A 19,921-nucleotide genomic window follows, 5' to 3' on the forward strand; every position below is an offset into this window, starting at 1 on the left:
GCATTATTGTTTATATATTTAACATTTGCATCACAAAAAATATTCATCTGGTTATTCATAAAAAGCTTAAGCCATTACAGATAAATCTCCTGTTTAGAAACCACGTTTATTTTATGTTGATCTGTAACCATGAGGTGATTAGTTACCTCCAGTGGTTGATTGCAAAATCTCCAGACATTTTTGTTACATTTGATCTAAAAGATAACATATATTTTGTCACAAAAGTCTTCCAATTAGCTCTTCTTTTATTTTAAAAAAAGGAAGTTAATTGGTTGCCACAGGAGAGGATTTATTGAATTGTTTTTTTTCAGATGTGTATTACTATTCAGATGTGGAATATATGCAGATTAGATGCAAATACATTCAAAAGACTTTTGAACTTTGTTGAAATGGAACTGTTCTTACTTAGCCTGTTCTCTGACTGGCACATAGATACAAACAAGTGGGTCTTGTTTCATAATGAAATGCTGATGTGCTAAACCTGCCCGACAAAAGAATTAAAAGGCAGATTTGTGAGAAGAAAATAGCAAATCTTTTTTGAAAAAGAGAGGGGTATAAAACAAACTGGGCACAAAATACAGATTGGTCGGACCCATTGTTTTGGTGCTATGGGTGTCGTTTAGGTGCCAAAATGGCATCCGATGTGCGCGGGGCTGGACGGGCTGACCGTGGAGTTCCACAGGGCGTTCTGGGACGTCCTGGGGCGTGACTACGCGCGGGTCCTGGGGGAAAGTCTGGCGACCGGGGAGATACCCCTCTCTTGGCGCAGGGCAGTCATCGTCCTGCTGCCTAAGAAGGGCGATCTCCGCCTCCTTAAGAACTGGCGCCCGGTCTCCCTCCTCAGCACGGACTACAAAATCTTCGCCAGGGTGATGTCTGCTCGCCTTGGCACCGTGCTGGACCACATGATCCACCCCGACCAGTCCTACACGGTCCCGGGCCGGACAATCCACGATAACATCCATCTGGTCCGGGACCTCATCCATCATTCCCAGGAGGCTGGTCTGCCGGTCGCCTTCCTATCTCTCGACCAAGAGAAGGCGTTCGACAGGGTGGATCACGACTATCTGCTCGGAACTCTGCGCGCTTTCAGGTTCGGGACGCATTTCGTCGCCCGGATCCGACTTTTGTATGCTGCCGCGGAGTGTCTGATTAAGGTTAACGGGTCCTTGACAGTGCCCCTTCGCTTTAGGAGAGGGGTGCGCCAGGGATGCCCCATGGCCGGCCAGTTATACGCCGTTTGCGTGGAGCCTTTCCTGCGCCTCCTGCGGACGAGGTTGACGGGACTGGCTCTGCAAGGGCCGGGCGTGGAGGTCGTCCTCTCGGCTTACGCCGATGATGTGTTCCTCGCGGTAGAGGATCCCGCTGACCTGCGGAGGATGCGTGAGTGCCAGGAGATTTACTCGGCCGCATCCTCCGCCAGAATCAACTGGGAAAAATGTTCCGGACTCCTGGTGGGTCAGTGGCGGGTGGACTCCCTGCCGGAGGAGCTCAGGCCTTTTGCCTGGAGCACGACCCATCTCCTCTATCTGGGAGTCTACCTTAGCCCCGACGAGGGAGCCTGGCCGGCGAACTGGCAGGAGCTGGAGGCCAAGGTCGCCGCTCGCCTAGGGCGCTGGACAGGACTGCTCCGAGTGCTGTCCTACAGGGGTCGAGCGCTAGTCATAAACCAGCTGGTGGCCGCAATGTTGTGGTACCGGCTGGTCACTTTGACCCCTCCCCCTGCGTTTGTCGCCAAGATACAGAAGAAGCTGGTGGACGACTTCTGGAACAACAGGAAGCACTGGGTCTCTGCCGCGGTCTTGAGTCTCCCGCTTGAGGAAGGCGGTTAGTCGTTGGTGTGCGTCAGCGCCCAGCTCGCGACTTTCCGTCTTCAGACCCTGCAGAGATACCTTTACGTCGAGCCCCCTCCTAGGTGGTGAGCTCTGGCGACGTATTTCTTCCGCCAGCAGCGCGACCTCAATTACGACACGCAGCTCCTGTTTGTGAACTTGGGGGGTGTCAAGACCGCCCTCCAGGAGCTGCCTGTCTTTTACAAGGAACTCATCAGGGTCTGGAACAAAGTCTCCACCAAGCGCAGCTCTCCGCCGGCTGGAGTGGCGGCTGTCCTGCAGGAGCCGCTGCTCGGGAATCCGTACCTCCACGACCGAGGTTTTATGTGGCGGTCGGAAGAGAGGGCTGTGGCTAGTGAGGTGACCAGGGTCAGGGACCTGCTCGATGGTGGAGGAGCAGGCTGGATGGCGCCAGACACGCTGGCGCGGCGCCTAAATTCAGCCAACGTCTGCCGCACGGCCGAAGCCATCGAGTCGCTAAAAACAGCTTTGGGCCCTGACTCTGTTAGGTGCATCAAGGAGGCTCAAGCACGTGGGGAAATCCCGTCCGAACTGACCCCCGTCCGGACGGAATTCCTCATCGGCGCCAAACCCCGGAACCTCCCTCGGGAGCCGGCGCCTCACAACTTGAGCCGCCTCGGGGAAATCCCCTCCGTGCCTTTCAGTTCCACGCGGAGGGGTTTCCTGTATGGGCTGCTCCTGCACACTCTCAACTTTGCCATCCTCGCCGGCCGTCCGGACACGCCATGGCGTACCATCTTGCCGTCCGGAGGAGGCGGGGGTCCCCGATGGAGGGCACTCTATGCGGGAGTCCTCCCATTATTCATCGGGGACTTGGCCTGGAGGGTGGTGCACGGAGCAGTGCCGTGCAACAAATTTTTAAGCCGGTTCACGGACTCCCAGGCCGCCTGCAATTTCTGCGGTCTGGAAGAGTCCGTGTTCCATGTTTTTATGGAATGCACGAGGTTGCAGCTCCTGTTTTATTATTTAAAGGGGCTGCTCCTGAAATTCTGTCTGCACTTCAGTCCCACTCTCCTGATCTTTGGGCACCCTGTGCGGAGGGGAGCGGGTAGGTCCGAGGGCATCCTCGTAGGACTGCTCCTGGGCACGGCCAAGGGTGCCATCAGCCGGTCCAGGCAGCGGGCGGTCGAGGGGGTCGTTCAACCTGACTGCCTGCCTCTCTTCTGCGCGTACATCCACGCCAGGGTGTCCTTGGAGATGGAGCACGCGGTGTCCACCGGTATGCTCGTGGCTTTCCGCGAGAGGTGGGCACCGGATGGACTGGAGTGCATCGTCACGCCCGGCAACCAAATTTTAATTTGAGTTTATGTTTTAAAGTTTAATTTGTTTTAATTGCCGGTGCTTTTAGTGTCCCCCTCCCCTTTTATAGGGGGCACTGGAGGAAAAAATGTGATTTTAGTCCCCCAAAAAAAAACCAAAAAAAAAAGAAAAACACAAAAAAAACCCACAAAAAAGAAAAAAAAGGGCCTTGTAAATGTCTGGTGTGTCATCCAGGGTGGGTGGCATGGTTTAATGTTTATGTTTTTTCAGGTAAACTCCAAAAGAGTTTCATGCACAAGGACCCCCAGGTCCCTTTCTCCCCATTCAAATAATATTTCTTTTTACTGTTTTTTTTCCCAAGGTGGATGACCTCACACTTTCCGACATTGTATTTCATCTGCCAAACCTTAGCCCATTCGCTTAACCTATCTAAATCTCTTTGCAGCCTTTCTGTGTCCTCTACACAACCCGCTTTCCCACTAATCTTTGTGTCATATGCAAATTTTGTTACACTACACTCTGTCCCCTCTTCCAGGTCATCTATGTATATTGTAAACAGTTGTGTTACCCAGCACCGATCCCTGTGGCACATCACTAACCACCGATTTCCAACCCGAAAAGGACCCATTTATCCCGACTCTCTGCTTTCTGTTCACCAGCCAATTCTCTATCCATGCTAATACATTTCCTCTGACTCAGCATACCTTTATCTTCTGCAGTAACCTTTTGTGTGGCACCTTATCGAATGCCTTTTTAAAATCTAAATACACCACATCCATCGGTACACCTCTATCCACCATGCTCGTTATATCCTCAAAGAATTCCAGTAAATTAGTTAAACATGATTGCCCCTTCATGAATCCATGCTGCATCTGCTTGATTGCACTATTCCTATCTCGATGTCCCGCTATTTCTTCCTTAATGATAGTTTCAAGCATTTTCCCCACTACAGCCTATAGTTACCTGCCTTTTGTCTGCCCCCTTTTTTAAACAGAGGCATTACATTAGCTGTTTTCCAATCCGCTGGTACCTCCCCAGAGTCCAGAGACTTTTGGTAGATTATAACGAATTCATCTGCTTTAACTTCTGCCATCTCTTTTAATACCCTGGGATGCATTTCATCAGGACCAGGGGACTTATCTACCTTGAGTCCCATTAGCCTGTTCAACCTTACCCCCCTAGTGATAGTGATTGTCTCAAGGTCCTCCCTTCCCACATTCCTGTGACCAGCAATTTTTGGCATGGTTTTTATGTCTTCCACTGTGAAGACCGAAGCAAAATAATTGTTTAAGGTCTCAGCCATTTCCACATTTCCCATTATTAAATCCCCCTTCTCATCTTCTTAGTGACCAACATTTACTTTAGTCACTCTTTTCCGTTTTATATATCTGTAAAAGCTTTTACTCTCCGTTTATATGTTTTGCGCAAGTTTACCTTCGTAATCTATCTTTCCTTTCTTTATTGCTTTCTTAATCATTCTTTGCTGTTGTTTAAAATTTTCCCAATCTTCTATTTTCCCACTAACCTTGGCCACCTTATTCACATTGGTTTTTAATTTGATACTCTCCTTTATTTCCTTGGTTATCCACGGCTGGTTATCCCTTCTCTTACTGCCCTTCTTTTTCACTGGAGTATATTTTTGTTGAGCACTATGAAAGAGCTCCTTAAAAGTCCTCCACTGTTCCTCAATTGTGCCACCGTTTAGTCTGTGTTTCCAGTCTACTTTAGCCAACCCTGCCCTCATCCCACTTTAGTCCCCTTTGTTTAAGCATAGTACGCTCGTTTGAGACACTGCTTCCTCATCCTCAATCTGTATTACAAATTCAACCATACTGTGATAACTCATTCCGAGAGGATCTTTTACTTGGAGATAGTTTATTTTTCCTGTCTCATTACACAGGACCAGATCTAAGATAGCTTGCTCCCTTCTAGGTTCTGTAACATACTGTTCTAAGAAACAATCCCGTATGCATTCTATGAATTCCTTCCCCAGGCTACCCCGTGCATTTTTATTTGACCAATCGATATGTAGGTTAAAATCCCCCATGATTACTGCCGTTCCTTTTTCACATGCCTCCATTATTCCCTTGATTATTGCCCTCCCCACCGTGAAGTTATTATTTGGGGGCCTATAAACTACACCCACCAGTGACTTTTTCCCCTTACTATCTCTAATCTCCAGCCACAATGATTCAACATTTTGTTCATTAGAGCCAATATCGTCTCTCACAAATGCCCTGATATCATCCTTTATTAACAGAGCTACCCCACCTCCTTTCCCTTCTTGTCTATCTTTCCAAATCGTCAGATACCCCTGTATGTTTAATTCCCAATCTTGGCCACCTTGCAACCATGTTTCTCTAATGGCCACCAAATCATACCCATTTGTAATGAATTGTGCCGTCAACTCATTTACTTTATATCGAATGCTGCGTGCGTTTAGGTAGAGTGTTTTAATACTAGTTTTTAAACCATGATTTTTAGTTTTGACCCCTCCTGCAGCCCCTTTATATTCAGTGGCCCTTTTTGTTTTTTGCCTTGGGTTTCTCTGCCCTCCACTTTTACTCATCTCCTTTCTGTCTTTTGCTTTTTTCTCCTCTTTGTTTCCCTCTGTCTCCCTGCATTGGTTCACATCCCCCTGCCATATTAGTTTAACTTATCCCCAACAGCACTAGCAAACACTTCCCCTAGGACATTGGTTCCGGTCCTGCCCAGGTGCAGACCATCCGGTTTGTACTGGTCCCACCTCCCCCAGAACCGGTTCCAATGCCCCAGGAATTTGAATCCCTCCCTGCTGCACCACTGCTCAAGCCACGTATTCATCTGAGCTATCCTGCGATTCCTATGCTCGAGTGGAGCATAAACGCTGGCATGGACTCGTTGGGCTGAATGGCATGTTTCTGTGCCATCGGTCATATGTAATCCTATGTTCATTGTAGGTAGAATACACATCAAATTTCCGAGTTCAGATTTGAACATATTTCTATAACTAAAATACCGCTGTGTGTTTTCATAGTAATACTCAACTCGATTTCAATGCGATAAGAATTGGACGAGCTTCACCACATTACCAACTAAGTGGAAAAGTTGAAAATTACCCACCCTGATTCCGAGTTTCTTCTGGAGACCCTGTCAGAATCCTATTACTATTTTGAGAGCAACAAGGCTGTGAAATTTAGCCCATTTGCACCTGCAGATAAGGCCGGTTTGGATGAAAAAATGGTGGCAGTCTCACTTACACCTACTTGTGGCGCCAATGTGGTTGGCCACCATTTTGGGCAGTGCTGCCATTGCCTGTGCTCGCTCCAGATATGGAATTTAGTCAGATCATGACGTTATTCAGCGCGCGACGCTGAAATGAAGCACCATCTGGTATTTTGGGCATCACCGCTCCATTTAACACACTCTCCAAAGCATGCAAAGTAAACCATGTGTGCAGCTGTATGATAGACTTCTACCAGTGCTTCTTAAAGGGACACATGCAACTTTCAGGTAACATTAGATTTTTCCTTTTGGGCTGGTTTCTTCACATTTTACTGGACTAGTGGCTTGGTGCAATACATTTAAAACGTTTTTTAAAGTTTGCAGGGATTGCTGAGGCTGCTGCTGAATATTTGCAAGGCTTTGACTCTGAAAGGAAGGTCTTTGAGAACACCATTGCTCTCTGACTGGGGGCTCTAGTTCCAGTCCCCTTTGGGTTGCAGCTTGACATGGAGATGGAGCAGAGGCAGCAAAGGGAATAAGTTGCTCACAAAGCTGGATGAAGAGGAAGAGGAAGAAGCAGAAGAAGAGGAAGTAGAAGAGAAAGAAATGGAAGGAAGGAGGCAACCCAGACAGCCGCTTTCTGGCCGGGATATCCGGGATGGAATCATCCACCTGCTATACCAGTGAAAACAACCTCAATTCCCCTTTCAACATTTGTCCCACACCTTACCTTCCCTCTGTTACTGACCATCACTGTGTCCTCTTGGTTACAATACTGAAATAAAAGCCATCACAAAGCAAACTTTCCAATCAAACTTTATCCATTTACGCATCCAATATTACATCAAAAAATCAACTAATCACCCTTGTACATATTCTTAGTGACTGTTTTGCATGTGCCTTTGCCTATTCTAGTGCTGTCATGCAATGCTACCTCAGTGGCCGCAGCATGGCTGGTGGAAGGCTGCTGACTTTCAGTGGGGAATGCTGCAAATGGCCTTGCAAGACAAACTCGATGAGCTGGTGGCTGGGTGTGTGAAATCGAATGACGGTGTTTATTCATCTTCACTTTTCAGCTGTCTAGGCGATAAGCTCTGGAATTCCCTCCCTAAACCATTCTTTCCTCCTGTAAGACGCTCCTTAAATCCTACCTCTTTGTGGACGCGGGTATATCTCGCATCGCAGTACCTGTTCCCATTTTTTGTTCTGGTACACTCTCCTCTTCCTCTTCTTGTTGACCCATTGGCTGGGCAGGCTGGGGTGGGCTTGGGTGTCTGAAATGAAGAAGGCACACATTTGGTTTGTTGTGAGGGAGGGATGTAAAGCAAGAGTTGCATGCTTACACAACATGCAGGTTGTAAATCAGAAGCGATTGTGGGATGAGGGGGAAGTGAGTTGTGGGAAGGAGGTTTCTTGTACTCTTTCAGCCCCGCCTCCGGCCAACGGCTCAGCCATGTCCCTGCCAAGAATGACCAACACCGACTCCTCAAGGGGGTGAGGAGAAGTTAGGACTGTGCAGTGTGGCACTGGTTTGGAAGGGATTGTTGGTAGTTACGTGATGTGGGGGAGGGGTTGTGCAGCTATTTACAATATACATTAATGATTTTGATGAAGGAATTGGATGTAATATCTCCAAATTTGCAGATGACACTAAGCTGGGTGGCAGTGTGAGCTGTGAGGAGGATGCTAAGAGACTGCAGGGTGACTTGGACAAATAAATGTGAGGTTATTCACTTTGGTGGCAAAAACAGGGAGGCAGAATATTATCTGAATGGTGACAGATTAGGAATAGGGGAAGTGCAACGAGACCTTGGTGTCATGGTACATCAGGTCATTGAAAGTTAGCATGCAGGTACAGCAGGTGGTGAAGAAGGCAAATGGCATATTGGCCTTCATAGCGAGACGATTTGAGTATAGGAGCAGGGAGGTCTTACTGCAGTTGTACAGGGCCTTGGTGAGGCCACACCTTGAATATTGTGTACATTTTTGGTCTACTAATCTGAGGAAGGACATTCTTGCTATTAAGGGAGTGCAGTGAAGGTTCACCAGACTGATTCCCGGGATGGCAGGACTGACATATGAAGAAAGACTGGATCGACTAGGCTTATTTTCACTGGAATTTAGAAGAATGAGAGAGGATCTCATAGAGACATATAAAATTCTGACGGGATTGGACAGGTTTGATGCAGGAAGAATGTTCCCGATGTTGGGGTAGTCCAGAACCAGGGGTCACAGTCTAAGGATAAGGGGTAAGCCATTTAAGACCGAGATGAGGAGAAATTTCTTCACTCAGAGAATTGTGTACCTGTGGAATTTTCTACCACAAAAAGTTGTTGAGGCCAGTTTGTTAGATATATTCAAAAGGGAGTTAGATGTGGCCCTTATGGCTAAAAGAATCAAAGAGTATGGAGAGAAAGCCGGAAGTGGGGTACTGAAGTTGCATGATCAGCCATGATCATATTGAATGGTGGTGCAGGCTTGAAGGGCCTAATGGCCTACTCTTGCACCTATTTTCTATATTTCTATGTTTCTATGCATTGAGCAGTGTATGAGGCTAGTGGTGCAGTTGGTAGCAGACAGATTTTAAAATGCATTCACTGACCTTGACCACTCGTCTGAGGTCATGAAATGTCTTTTGGGCACTGGAGCCAGATCCTGGTGGTGACACTGCAATCAGTGATGCCTTTGGTGACCTGGTCCCATATTCTTCTTTCTGGAGGGCCCTGGTCTCTGTTGGTAGAGTACTTCTCTTCCAATATTTACACACTGCATAAAGCTGGGGTGCTGCATCCGAGACTATGGGTACCATTTCCCTGGCCTGTTGAGCAATTTGTGTTAATGCTGAAGCACTTACAGTATTTTTTATGTGCAGAAGGCAGTTCAGCTTTAAGAGCTGCAGACTTCTTAGTTCTGAAGGATTTTTAATTGTTTTTACATGCAGCAAGCAGCTCAGCTTTCAGGGCTGCATACTGCCTAGTGCTGAAGAAATTTAAATTTTAATAAGGGGAATTTTTAATTGCTGGAGACTGCCTTGAAAAGAATCAGGCTAGCTTTGTCTCGCATCGCAGTACCTGTTCCCATTTTTTGTTGTTATCGAATTTTCCGGCTTCTGTGTTTAAACTTCTGCGTACAAATGAGAGGGTTCTTTGTTGCAATTCGTATTCTCTTTTAACTTTTTAGATTAACATAGGATGCTGCATCAGTTACGTGTGGATGCCAAGGTTTAGCTGCTTGAACAGGATGTGGTGTTCTTCACTGTTAGAGATGATCTGCTTGGGCTAAAACTGGATAGAGTTGTAGGCCTAGAAATCGGCTGAAGTGCAAAAACGTGCGGTGCCACCACAGGGCGCAATTAACTCTGCCAAACACAAGGCACATCTCATATTCCTAGCTTCACCTCACCCTGGGAGGTGATGGTGCTGGTCATTCTTAGCATGGGCATGGCTGAGCCAATGGTGGGGCTGAAAGAATACAAGATGCTGGTATCCTCATATGTTATTCTCCTTCTCACATCCCACTTGCCCCCTCATTCCACAATCTCTTCTGATGTACAGATTTATTACCCATCCTTAATTGCCCTTGAGAAGGTGGTGGTGAGCCACCTTCTGGAACTGCTGCAGTCCGTCTGGTAAAAATACTCCCATAGTGCATTTGGGGGATGGTGGGGGAGGGGCGGGGGGGTGCAATTCCAGGATTTTGACCCAGTGACAATGAAGGAACGACAATATTTTTTCATGGCGTGTGCCTTGGAGGTGATTTTTTTTTTTTAATTCGTAGCCAATCTTTCCAATTCTTTGTCAAATCACAAATGCCAGAGGTCACCTTGCACACATCAAGGATCACTCTGCGCCAATGCTCTTAGCCAAAAGGTCGAGAGCCACTGCACCGTTCCTGGAAGTACTGCAATACCAGGTTCGTGCCATGGAGGTGGATGGGTCAGGCCCCCCACACACCTCCGTGGAGGTGGATGGGTCAAGCCACCCCACCCACCTCCTATGATGTTTTTCCCATGAGCCTACTCCTAGCTGGAAAAGGTTGCAGGTTTGCTTGGCCACTTCAAAGGGCAGTTAAGAGTCAACCACATTGCGGTCAGACCAGGTAAGGATGGCAGATTTCCATCTGTCAAGGACATTAGTGAATCAGATGGGTTTTTACAACAATCTGTTAGATTCATGGTCATCATTTATCTTTTTCTTTGCTGAATTTAAATTCCCCAGCTGCCATGGTGGGATTTCAACTCATGTCTTTGAATCATTAGTCCAGGCCTCTGGATTACTAGTCCAGTAACATAACCACTATGCTACTGTACTCATCTTATTAGCATTGCACAAATTTAGCATCTGTTTTTAACACTTTGGCCAAAATAACTCCCAATGTGTTGTGGCTACCAATGTCCATTTCATGTAGGATTTTCACAAGTGGTAGAGCAAAGAGTCGTTCATCTTATCAAGCTGTGCAGGAAGCATATTTTATGGTCTTAGACTTGAAAAGATAGTTTGGAGTATTGCACCATGAAACAATCTCAGTAAAAGCAATCTCTGCCTTATTCAGATCAGTAAGAATAGCTGTCGGCTCACTCATAGCTCTGATTCAGATGTTCTTGGAAATTTGAACACCTTGTATTGCCTGAATATAATGCTTGATTTGAATAATTTGCCTTGAATATAATTTAACACCCATGTGTTCTACTTTACTGTCCCAATGTCTTAACTCTAGAAATAGCATTAAAATAAATGTATGGGTTCATATTCTATGTGACTCACCTTGGGATTTTTTTCTCTGGATGACAAATTTTATTCTGTGATGTTTCATTCAGCTATTGGTGTTTCAACAACTGTAATGCTCTTTCCTGAGCCTCTACTTGTTTTCTCCCTTTGCTTTCCATTTGTCCGAATGCACATTTCTGCAAATAGTAGAATGAAATATAGGGTCATACCTTACTGGAAAAATAACAGCATGTTATTAATATGAAAATTGGGCAGTGAATTCAAGAGATTACGAGATATGCTGTAAGTTGTGAATTTCCAGAACGAGCTGGTTTATCTATGCTGCTCTGCTGTTTGTTTCACACAAACGGCATTTCGCCCTTAGCCCCCCCATTATTTTTAAGAACTTGCTGGATTTGCACATTAATTGCTCATTAAACTCGCTACGGAAAATTAAATCTGATAATTAAGTGTGTAAGTACCTTTTCAACGATGTGATAATTGTTAGTGCAATGCTAGTCAACCTCTCTGGCCAGAATGGGAACAATTTAGAGTGTTCAATTTCATTCTTGCATGTACTCAATTGATAGAGATTTTAAAAATTACAAATTAAAAATTGTAATTTTTTTCTTACTTTTCTTTTCTATCTCTTTTATCTCTCTCTCTCTTAAGCCAATCTTTCTTTCCCTCTTTTTATTTATTTTTCTGTTCCTGATTTGACTTGAATTTAGCCTTCTTCTCCATCGTTCTTCTGTTTCTTTCTCAATTCTTAAATCTCATTGGTTAAGGAGATACACTGTTTGTTCAGCCATTCACTATGGTCTCAGACCATTTTCAGCTCACACTTCCATCAAGTTATGACCCCAAAAATATTTCAGCTGAAGGGTGCAGAAAAAAATCAAACCAAATCCATCTATCATTGGGCCCAAGTTTCCACAGGATAAAAAACGGGCGCACCTCCGAGCTGCGTGCCCGTTTTTCGCGCCTAAAACGGCGCCAGAAAAAAAACGCGCTATTCTCGAGCGCTTTGCAGCTCCTTGTCTGTTTGGCATGGCGCCCAGGGGGGCGGAGCCTACACTTGCACCGATTTTGTAAGTGGGAGGGGGCGGGTACTATTTAAATTCGTTTTTTTCTTGCCGGCAACGCTGCGCATGCGCGTTGGAGCGTTCGCGCATGCTCAGTGTGAAAAAACATTGGCACTCAGCCATTTTTGTAGTTCTTTGTAGCTGTTTAATTTTTGAACATTTTTTTATAAAATCACATTGCCATCAGCACTGAGGCTACCCTTCTCACTGTCTCCTTCCCCTCCCTCCCCTCCGCGGCAACAAACGGCTCTCTCCTTCCCCTCCCTCCCCTCTCTCCACGGCAACAAGCCGCTGTCTCCTTCCCCTCCCTACCCTCCCCTGCGCGGCAACAAGCCGCTGTCTCCTTCTCCTCCCTCCCCTCTCTCCACGGCAACAAGCCGCTGTCTCCTTCCCCTCCTTCCCCTCCCTCCACGGCAACAAGCCGCTGTCTCCTTCCCCTCCCTCCCCTCTCTCCACGGCAACAAGCCGCTGTCTCCTTCCCCTCCCTCCCCTCTCTCCACGGCAACAAGCCGCTGTTTCCTTCCCCTCCCTCCCCTCTCTCCACGGCAACAAGCCGCTGTCTCCTTCCCCTCCTTCCCCTCCCTCCACGGCAACAAGCCGCTGTCTCCTTCCCCTCCCTCCCCTCTCTCCACGGCAACAAGCCGCTGTCTCCTTCCCCTCCCTCCCCTCCCCTCCACGGCAACAAGCCGCTGTCTCCTTCCCCTCCCTCCCCTCCCCTCCACAACAACAAACCGCTTTCTCCTCCCCCCCCCACTCCCGCTCAGCGGCACGAACGGCTGCAGAATTCTCCCTGGCTGAAGCACTTTCACACAGGTAGAAAGATGGTTTATTTAATCTTTTTTTTGCTTTTAAATGTTTATTCAGGTTGGATTTATTTGTATAATATTTGTATAAGTATAAATAAGGATTTATTATAGAATTTAATGACTTTCCTTCCCCCCCCCCACCTCGTTCTGGACGCCTAATTTGTAACCTGCGCCTGATTTTTTAATGTGTCGAACAGGTTTTTTCAGTTCTACAAAAATCTTCACTTGCTCCATTCTACTTTAGTTTGGAGTACGTTTTCACTGTGGAAACTTTTAAATCAGGCGTCAGTGGCCGGACATGCCCCCTTTTGAAGAAAAAATTCTGTTCCAAAGTAGAACTGTTCTACCTGACGAGAACTGCAGAAAAAAAATTGTGGAGAATTGCGATTTCTAAGATAGTCCGTTCTCCACCAGTTGCTCCTAAAAAATCAGGCGCAAATCATGTGGAAACTTGGGCCCTATGTAACTAAGTGAGATGCCCCTCTCCAGCAAAATCTGGTCCACAGTATTAAATACTCCACTGGTTCATCATCCAAATTGCATTTAAATTTTGGTCAATATACAGAAAAGCATAAATTCACAATTCATCCATACATATATGGTAGAATATTAACTTTGCATACATATCCAATATATTTGAACTTGCACATGGGAAAGAGAGAACAAGCCTATTTACTGAGAATGCACAAGCATATTGGGGTAAAATTCTTTCAATCTCTTACTGTAACTTTGGTACAAAATTTGTGGAAACCCCTGGAAAAATGCAATAAACATTGCTCTCAGGTTTCCACTAAAGTTGCCATGAGAGATCAGAAGAGCCCCATGTGAAATGTTATCCCCACAATGTTACTGTGCCAAGAGTGGGGAAATGTTTGTACTAATAAGAGAGAAATATTTGTGTTCAGTGTGCATTCAGTGAAGCTACAAACTGAAAAAAATAAGAGATCATAAAAGAATAAAATTAAAGTGCCGTTAAGTCATAGGAATCTAATGCACCAAATATCCAAATCCCAAACACATGGGGATGAAATTTCATAGCACTGGAAAATGGAGTGGGGCACCACAATGCATGTTATGCCCACGCCTGTTCAAGGAGCACAGGCAGCACGTCAACTTTGTGCATAGCCTAGCGCTGAACATGCTGCTGACAGGTTATGTGTTCAGCAGGGGGCCGAAGTGCGCAACATTTCTATTGTGCTCCTAACACAGGTGAGGCTGCGCACAGGGAGGTTAAAGTAACAGTGACCTCAGTCTTTAATAAGGCACTCCAGAGTGAGGACCAGGCCTTAGGGGCCAGCTTAAATACAGTGCCCCCAAGGGACGCTGCGATCCCTTGGGACTTCAGGGGATGAGCTCCTTGATGGCGGAACATGGGAGTGATGCTTTACAGATACACAACATCACTCCCCCGCAAAGTCAAAGTGAAAACTATTTACAAGGTGAGGCGGTCGGGAGCCTTTCTTTCCCTGGTGGACCGCCTCGGTACAAATGTCTGTTCTGGTGTGTTGCTGGGCTGGCGTGTTGTTGGCCCTGCAGGGCTGCTAGGTGAGCCAGGCTTTGCTGGGCTGTTAGGCGTGATGGGTTTGATTCTCTGGACCGGCGTGGTGGCGTTGATCCTTTGGGTGTGTGTTGTGGGCTCGAAAAAGGTGGTGTTGGCTATGGGTTGTTCAGGGCAGTCTGTGAACCACTGCCTCATTTGGTCCAGTTGCTTTCTGCAAATTTGCCCATTGTTTAGTTTGACTATAAACACTCTATTCCCTTCTTTAGCTATCACCGTGCCCGCGATCCACTTGGGACCACGTCCATAATCCATGTCCATGTCCATGTCATTCAGATCAATTTCCCTTGACACAGTGGCACAACCATCGTTTACATTTTGTTGCTGCCGCCTGCTCTCTACCTGATCATGCAGGTTGGGGTGAACCAGTGAGAGTCTACTTTTAAGTGTCCTTTTCATGAGTGGCTCAGCCGGGGGCACGCCTGTGAGCGAGTGGGGTCTCGTGCGGTAGCTAAGCAGTACTCGGGACAGGCGGGTTTGGAGTGAGCCTTCTGTGACCCGTTTAAGGCATTGTTTGACAGTTTGTACTGCCCGCTCTGCTTGCCCATTGGAGGCTGGTTTAAACGGGGCCGAGGTGACATGTTTGATCCCATTGCGGGTCATGAATTCTTTAAATTCGGCACTGGTGAAACATGGCCCGTTGTCACTGACAGTGTGCAGCCTCATCTGTGTTAGGAACACAATAACTGGCGACGAAAATACAAATCCAATGCAAAGATGCAGCAAACTGTGGGCATCCTGGAGAAGTTCTTGGAGGGTGAGGACCGGGAAGCCTATGTCGAATGGCTAGACTGGTACTTTGTAGCCAATGAGCTGGACGGAGAAGGAAGCGCTGCAAAAGAGGAGAGCGGTCCTCCTCACAGTCTGCGGGGCACCGACCCAAAGCCTCATGAAGAATCTTCTGGTTCTGGTGAAACCCACAGATAAGTCGTATGAGGAGCTGTGTACACTGGTTTGGGAGCATCTTAACCCGAGGGAGAACGTGCTGATGGCGAGGTATCGGTTCTACACATGCCAGCGATCTGAAGGTCAGGAAGTGGCGAGCTATGTCGCTGAGCTAAGGCGACTTGCAGGACAATGTGAGTTTGATGGCTTCCTGGAGCAAATGCTCAGAGACATTTTTGTACTGGGCATTGGCCACGAGACCATCCTACAAAAACTTTTGACTGTAGAGACACCGACCCTCAGCGATAGCACAGGCGTTTATGTCCACCAGTGATAACACCAAACAAATCTCTCAGCACACAAGTGCTAGCAATGTTCATAAATTAACTGTAACTGTGTTTATGAGCAGAAATGTACAGGGCAGAAACCACGAGTCTGCAACTGCCAGCAGGCCTCAGGTGACCCAGATGAATCAGAGTCCGCAACAAAGGATGAATGCAAGGCAATTCACACCTTGTTGGCGTTGTGGTGGCTTCCAATCAGCCTATTCATGCCGCTTCAAAGGGTATGTTTGCAAGAGCTGTGGAACAATGGGGCACCTCCAACAAGCTTGTAAATGAGCTGCAAGCTCTGCAAAACCTGCTAACCACCACGTGGCAGAGAAAGATCGGTCCATGGTGGATCAAAGCAATTTCGAGCCTCACAGAGAGGAGGCAGATGCTGAAGTACAGGGGGTGCACACATTTTCAACGAAATGTCCACCTATAATGCTAAACGTAAAATTGAATGGCTTACCCATAGCCATGGAACTGGACACTGGCGCTAGCCAATCCATCATGAGTAAAAAGATGTTTGAAAGACTGTGGTGCAACAAGGCATTCAGACCAGCCCTGAGCCCCATCCACACAAAACTGAGAACGTACACCAAAGAGCTCATCACTGTCCTGGGCAGCACTATGGTCAAGGTCACCTACGAGGGCACGGTGCACGAACTGCCACTCTGGATTGTCCCGGGCAATGGCTCCACACTACTTGTAAGGAGCTGGCTGGACAAAATCCACTGGAACTGGGATGACATCCGAGCACTATCACATGTCGATGAGGCCTCATGCACCCAGGTTCTTAACCAATTTCCTTCCCTTTTTGAGCCAGGCATTGGAAACTTTTCTGGGGTGAATGTGCGGATCCACTTTGGTCCCAGAGGCACGACCCATTCACTAGAAGGCGCGAGCGGTACCTCACATGATGTGGAAGAGAGTGGAAATCGAGCTGGACAGGCTGCAGTGCGAGGGCATCATCTCTCCAGTGGAATTCAGCGAGTGGGCCAGTACTCAAAAGTGATGGCACGGTCAGGATTTGCGGCGATTATAAAGTAACTATTAATTGTTTCTCGCTACAGGACCAATACCCGCTACCTAAGGCAGACAATCTATTTGTGACGCTGGCAGGAGGCAAGATGTTGAGCAGACTCAACCTGACTTCGGCCTACATGACGCAGGTGCTGGAGGAGTCTTCGAAGGGCGTCACCTGCATCAACACGCACAAGGGACTGTTCATCTACAACAGATGCCCGTTTGGAATTCGGTCAGCTGCAGCGACCTTCCAGAGAAACATGAGAGCCTACTCAAGTCGGTACTGTAATGTCCTTACACACTACTATAAATTCACACGAGGCACATTCTGCAGACAAGGTCACTCTGTGACCTGAACCTTTACTTACAGGACCAAGAAAGTGCTAACCCTGCCTGGGACCTTCCTTTATATACCTGGATGACCAGGTGAGGAGTGTCTCCCACAAGTTCAACACCTGTGGTCAAGGTATTCCTTTCTTAGGTTAATACAGTATGCAGTATTGTTATGAAGGTTACAGTTACATGAAGGTTACATATATGACAGGTACCACACACGGTGGTCTTTCAGGACGACATATTGGCCACGGGTCGGGACACTGCCGAGCACCTACAAAACCTGGAAGAGGTCCTCCAGCAACTGGATCGCGTAGGGCTGCGGCTGAAGAGGTCGAAATGCGTCTTCATGGCAACAGAAGTGGAGTTTATGGGGAGAAAGATGGCGGCGGATGGCATTCGGCCCACAGACGCCAAGACAGAGGCTATCAGGAACACTCCCAGGCCACAGAACGTCACAGAGCTGCGGTCATTCCTGGGTCGACTCAACTATTTTGGTAACTTCCTACCAGGGTTAAGCACCCTCTTAGGGCCTCTACATGTATTATTGCGCAAAGGTGAGAACTGGGTATGGGAAAAAAAAACAAGTAACTGCTTTTGAGAAAGCCAGAAACATTTTATGCTCAACAAGCTGCTTGTGTTGTATAACTCGTGTAAAAGACTTGTGCTATGCACGCATGGGTTCAGATCCCATCCTTGTCGCCAGTTATTGTGTTCCTAACACAGATGAGGCTGCACACAGGGAGGTTAAAGTAACAGTGACCTCAGTATTTAATAAGACACTCCAGAGTGAGGAACAGGCCTTAGGGGCTGGCTTATATACAGTGCTCACAAAGGATGCTGGGATCCCTTGGGACTTCAGGGGATGAGCTCCCTGGTGGCAGAACATGGGAATGCATGCTTTTCAGATACACAACAGTTTACTTAAAGCTAGCCTGTGTCTCTTAAAGACAGTTTGCACCTCTTAAGGGTGAACTGCCTTCTGCTGATGAAAAATGGTAAAAGTGCTTCAGCACTAACACAAATGGCTCAACAGGCCAGGGATAGGGCACCCAGGTTCTTGGCCACAGCACTCAAGCTTTGTGCAGGGGGTGAGCACAGGAAGGGAGGTTCTCTATCCATGGGGGCATGGAGCAACATTCCCTCTAAGCTGCACGGACGCGCAGCTCTCTGCCGGTCCCGTGCAGCCCAAGTTGAATGGTCAGTAACAGAGAGAAGATAAGGTGTGGGACAAATGTTGAAAGGATATTTGGGGTTGTGGTCACTGGTACCGCAGGCAGATGATGCCATCCCAGATATCCTGGCCAGAAAGTGACTGTCTGGGTTGCAGCCTTTTTTCTACATCCTCCTCTTCTGCTTTTTCCTCTTCTTCCCCCTTTTCTACGTCTTTTTCTTCCTCCTCTGCCTCTTCCTCCTCCTCCTCCCTCTGCGAGCAGCTGGTCACATTTGCTGCCCCTGCTGCATCTCCATGTGATGCTGCAGCCGAAGGGGGACTGCAACTAGAGTCCCCGTGACTGGGAGCAATGGCTTTCTCAGAGGACTTGTTTTAACAGCCAAAGCCTTGCAAACATCCAGCAGCACTCCCTGCAGACCCTTCACACTTTAACAGCTTTTAAAATGTATTACACCAAGCCACTATTCCAATATAATGCAAAGCAACCAGTACAAAAGTAAAAATCTAAAGTTACCTTTTAAGAAGTGCTGATAGGGGTTCTATCGTGCCACTGCACGCACATTCACCTGTGTTACTTTGGAGAGGGCGTTAAAAGGACCGCGACATCTAAAATATCAGATCGTATGTCAATTCAGCGTATACGCTGATTGAAGTCATGATCTGGCTCATCTAAATAGCTGGAGTGAGCGCAGGCAATGGCAACACTAGCGACCTGCTCAAAATGGCGGCCACTACATTCTGCGCCGGAAGCAAGGTGGCTGCCCTTTTTTCTTCCAAACTGGCTTTAAGGGCTGGTGAAAACGTGGCCAATTTCCCAGCCCTAGAATCTTACAGCACAGAAGGAGGCCATTCGGCTTATTGTGCCTGTGTTGGCCCACATCTGCTTATGAGTACAACAGTTCAACCAGGAAACCTGGGTTTTTATCTGGTTTTTGCCTCTCCCAGGAGATCACATGACTCCGGTTGTGGTGGAGTGTAGAATGTTTCGGTGCAGGGGGTGTCGCAGTTGTGTGGGGTGGACTGCTTGTGCTGGGTGCTCTTTATCTTTCCGCCATTGTTTATTTATTCATTGTTCATAGGTTTATATGTAACTTTCAGGGCTGCTGACCGAGGGCCGTGTGGTTCTTTGTCGGTCGGCGTGGACATGATGGGCCGAAATGGCCTCCTTCTGCGCTGTAAATTTCTATATTTCTATGTTTTTATGAGACATAGAAGTGACATTTGGGAATGCTCTGGTGACATGGGAAATCTGCTTTTCCTTCTTAAACCAGCACATCCCTAATGGAGTATCCTGGTTGGGATTCATCCAATATGCCTGATGGGCTCCCAGCTGGATTCCCTTTGCCTGCCCTTGCCCAGCCACAATATCCCAGGAGTGCGTCAGTTACTGGGCAGTTAAAAGGGCAGTATTGCCCCAAAGCTGGGAAGATCAGCATACTTCTGTGCCTCAGCAGAGATTGAGTCCTACACAATTGGGTAAGTGGGGGTCAGAATGAAGGGAGAGAAAGCCGCTAATTTGTCTCTGTTCCAGCACTGGGGAAACTCAGAGTCATTGCTACAACTTCCCAGGATAGTGGCGCAAATGGGAGAAAAGTCTGTCAGGGACCTGGGCTTTGTGCTATCACAACCATTTGAATGAGGCAGGTGGCGAAGGAGCAGTAAGCATTGGTCCCAGTGGGGCAGGAACTCCGGTCGGGGTGGGAAG

The sequence above is a fragment of the Pristiophorus japonicus genome, chromosome 2, assembly GCF_044704955.1.
Source record: "Pristiophorus japonicus isolate sPriJap1 chromosome 2, sPriJap1.hap1, whole genome shotgun sequence".
Lineage (NCBI taxonomy): Eukaryota > Metazoa > Chordata > Chondrichthyes > Pristiophoridae > Pristiophorus > Pristiophorus japonicus.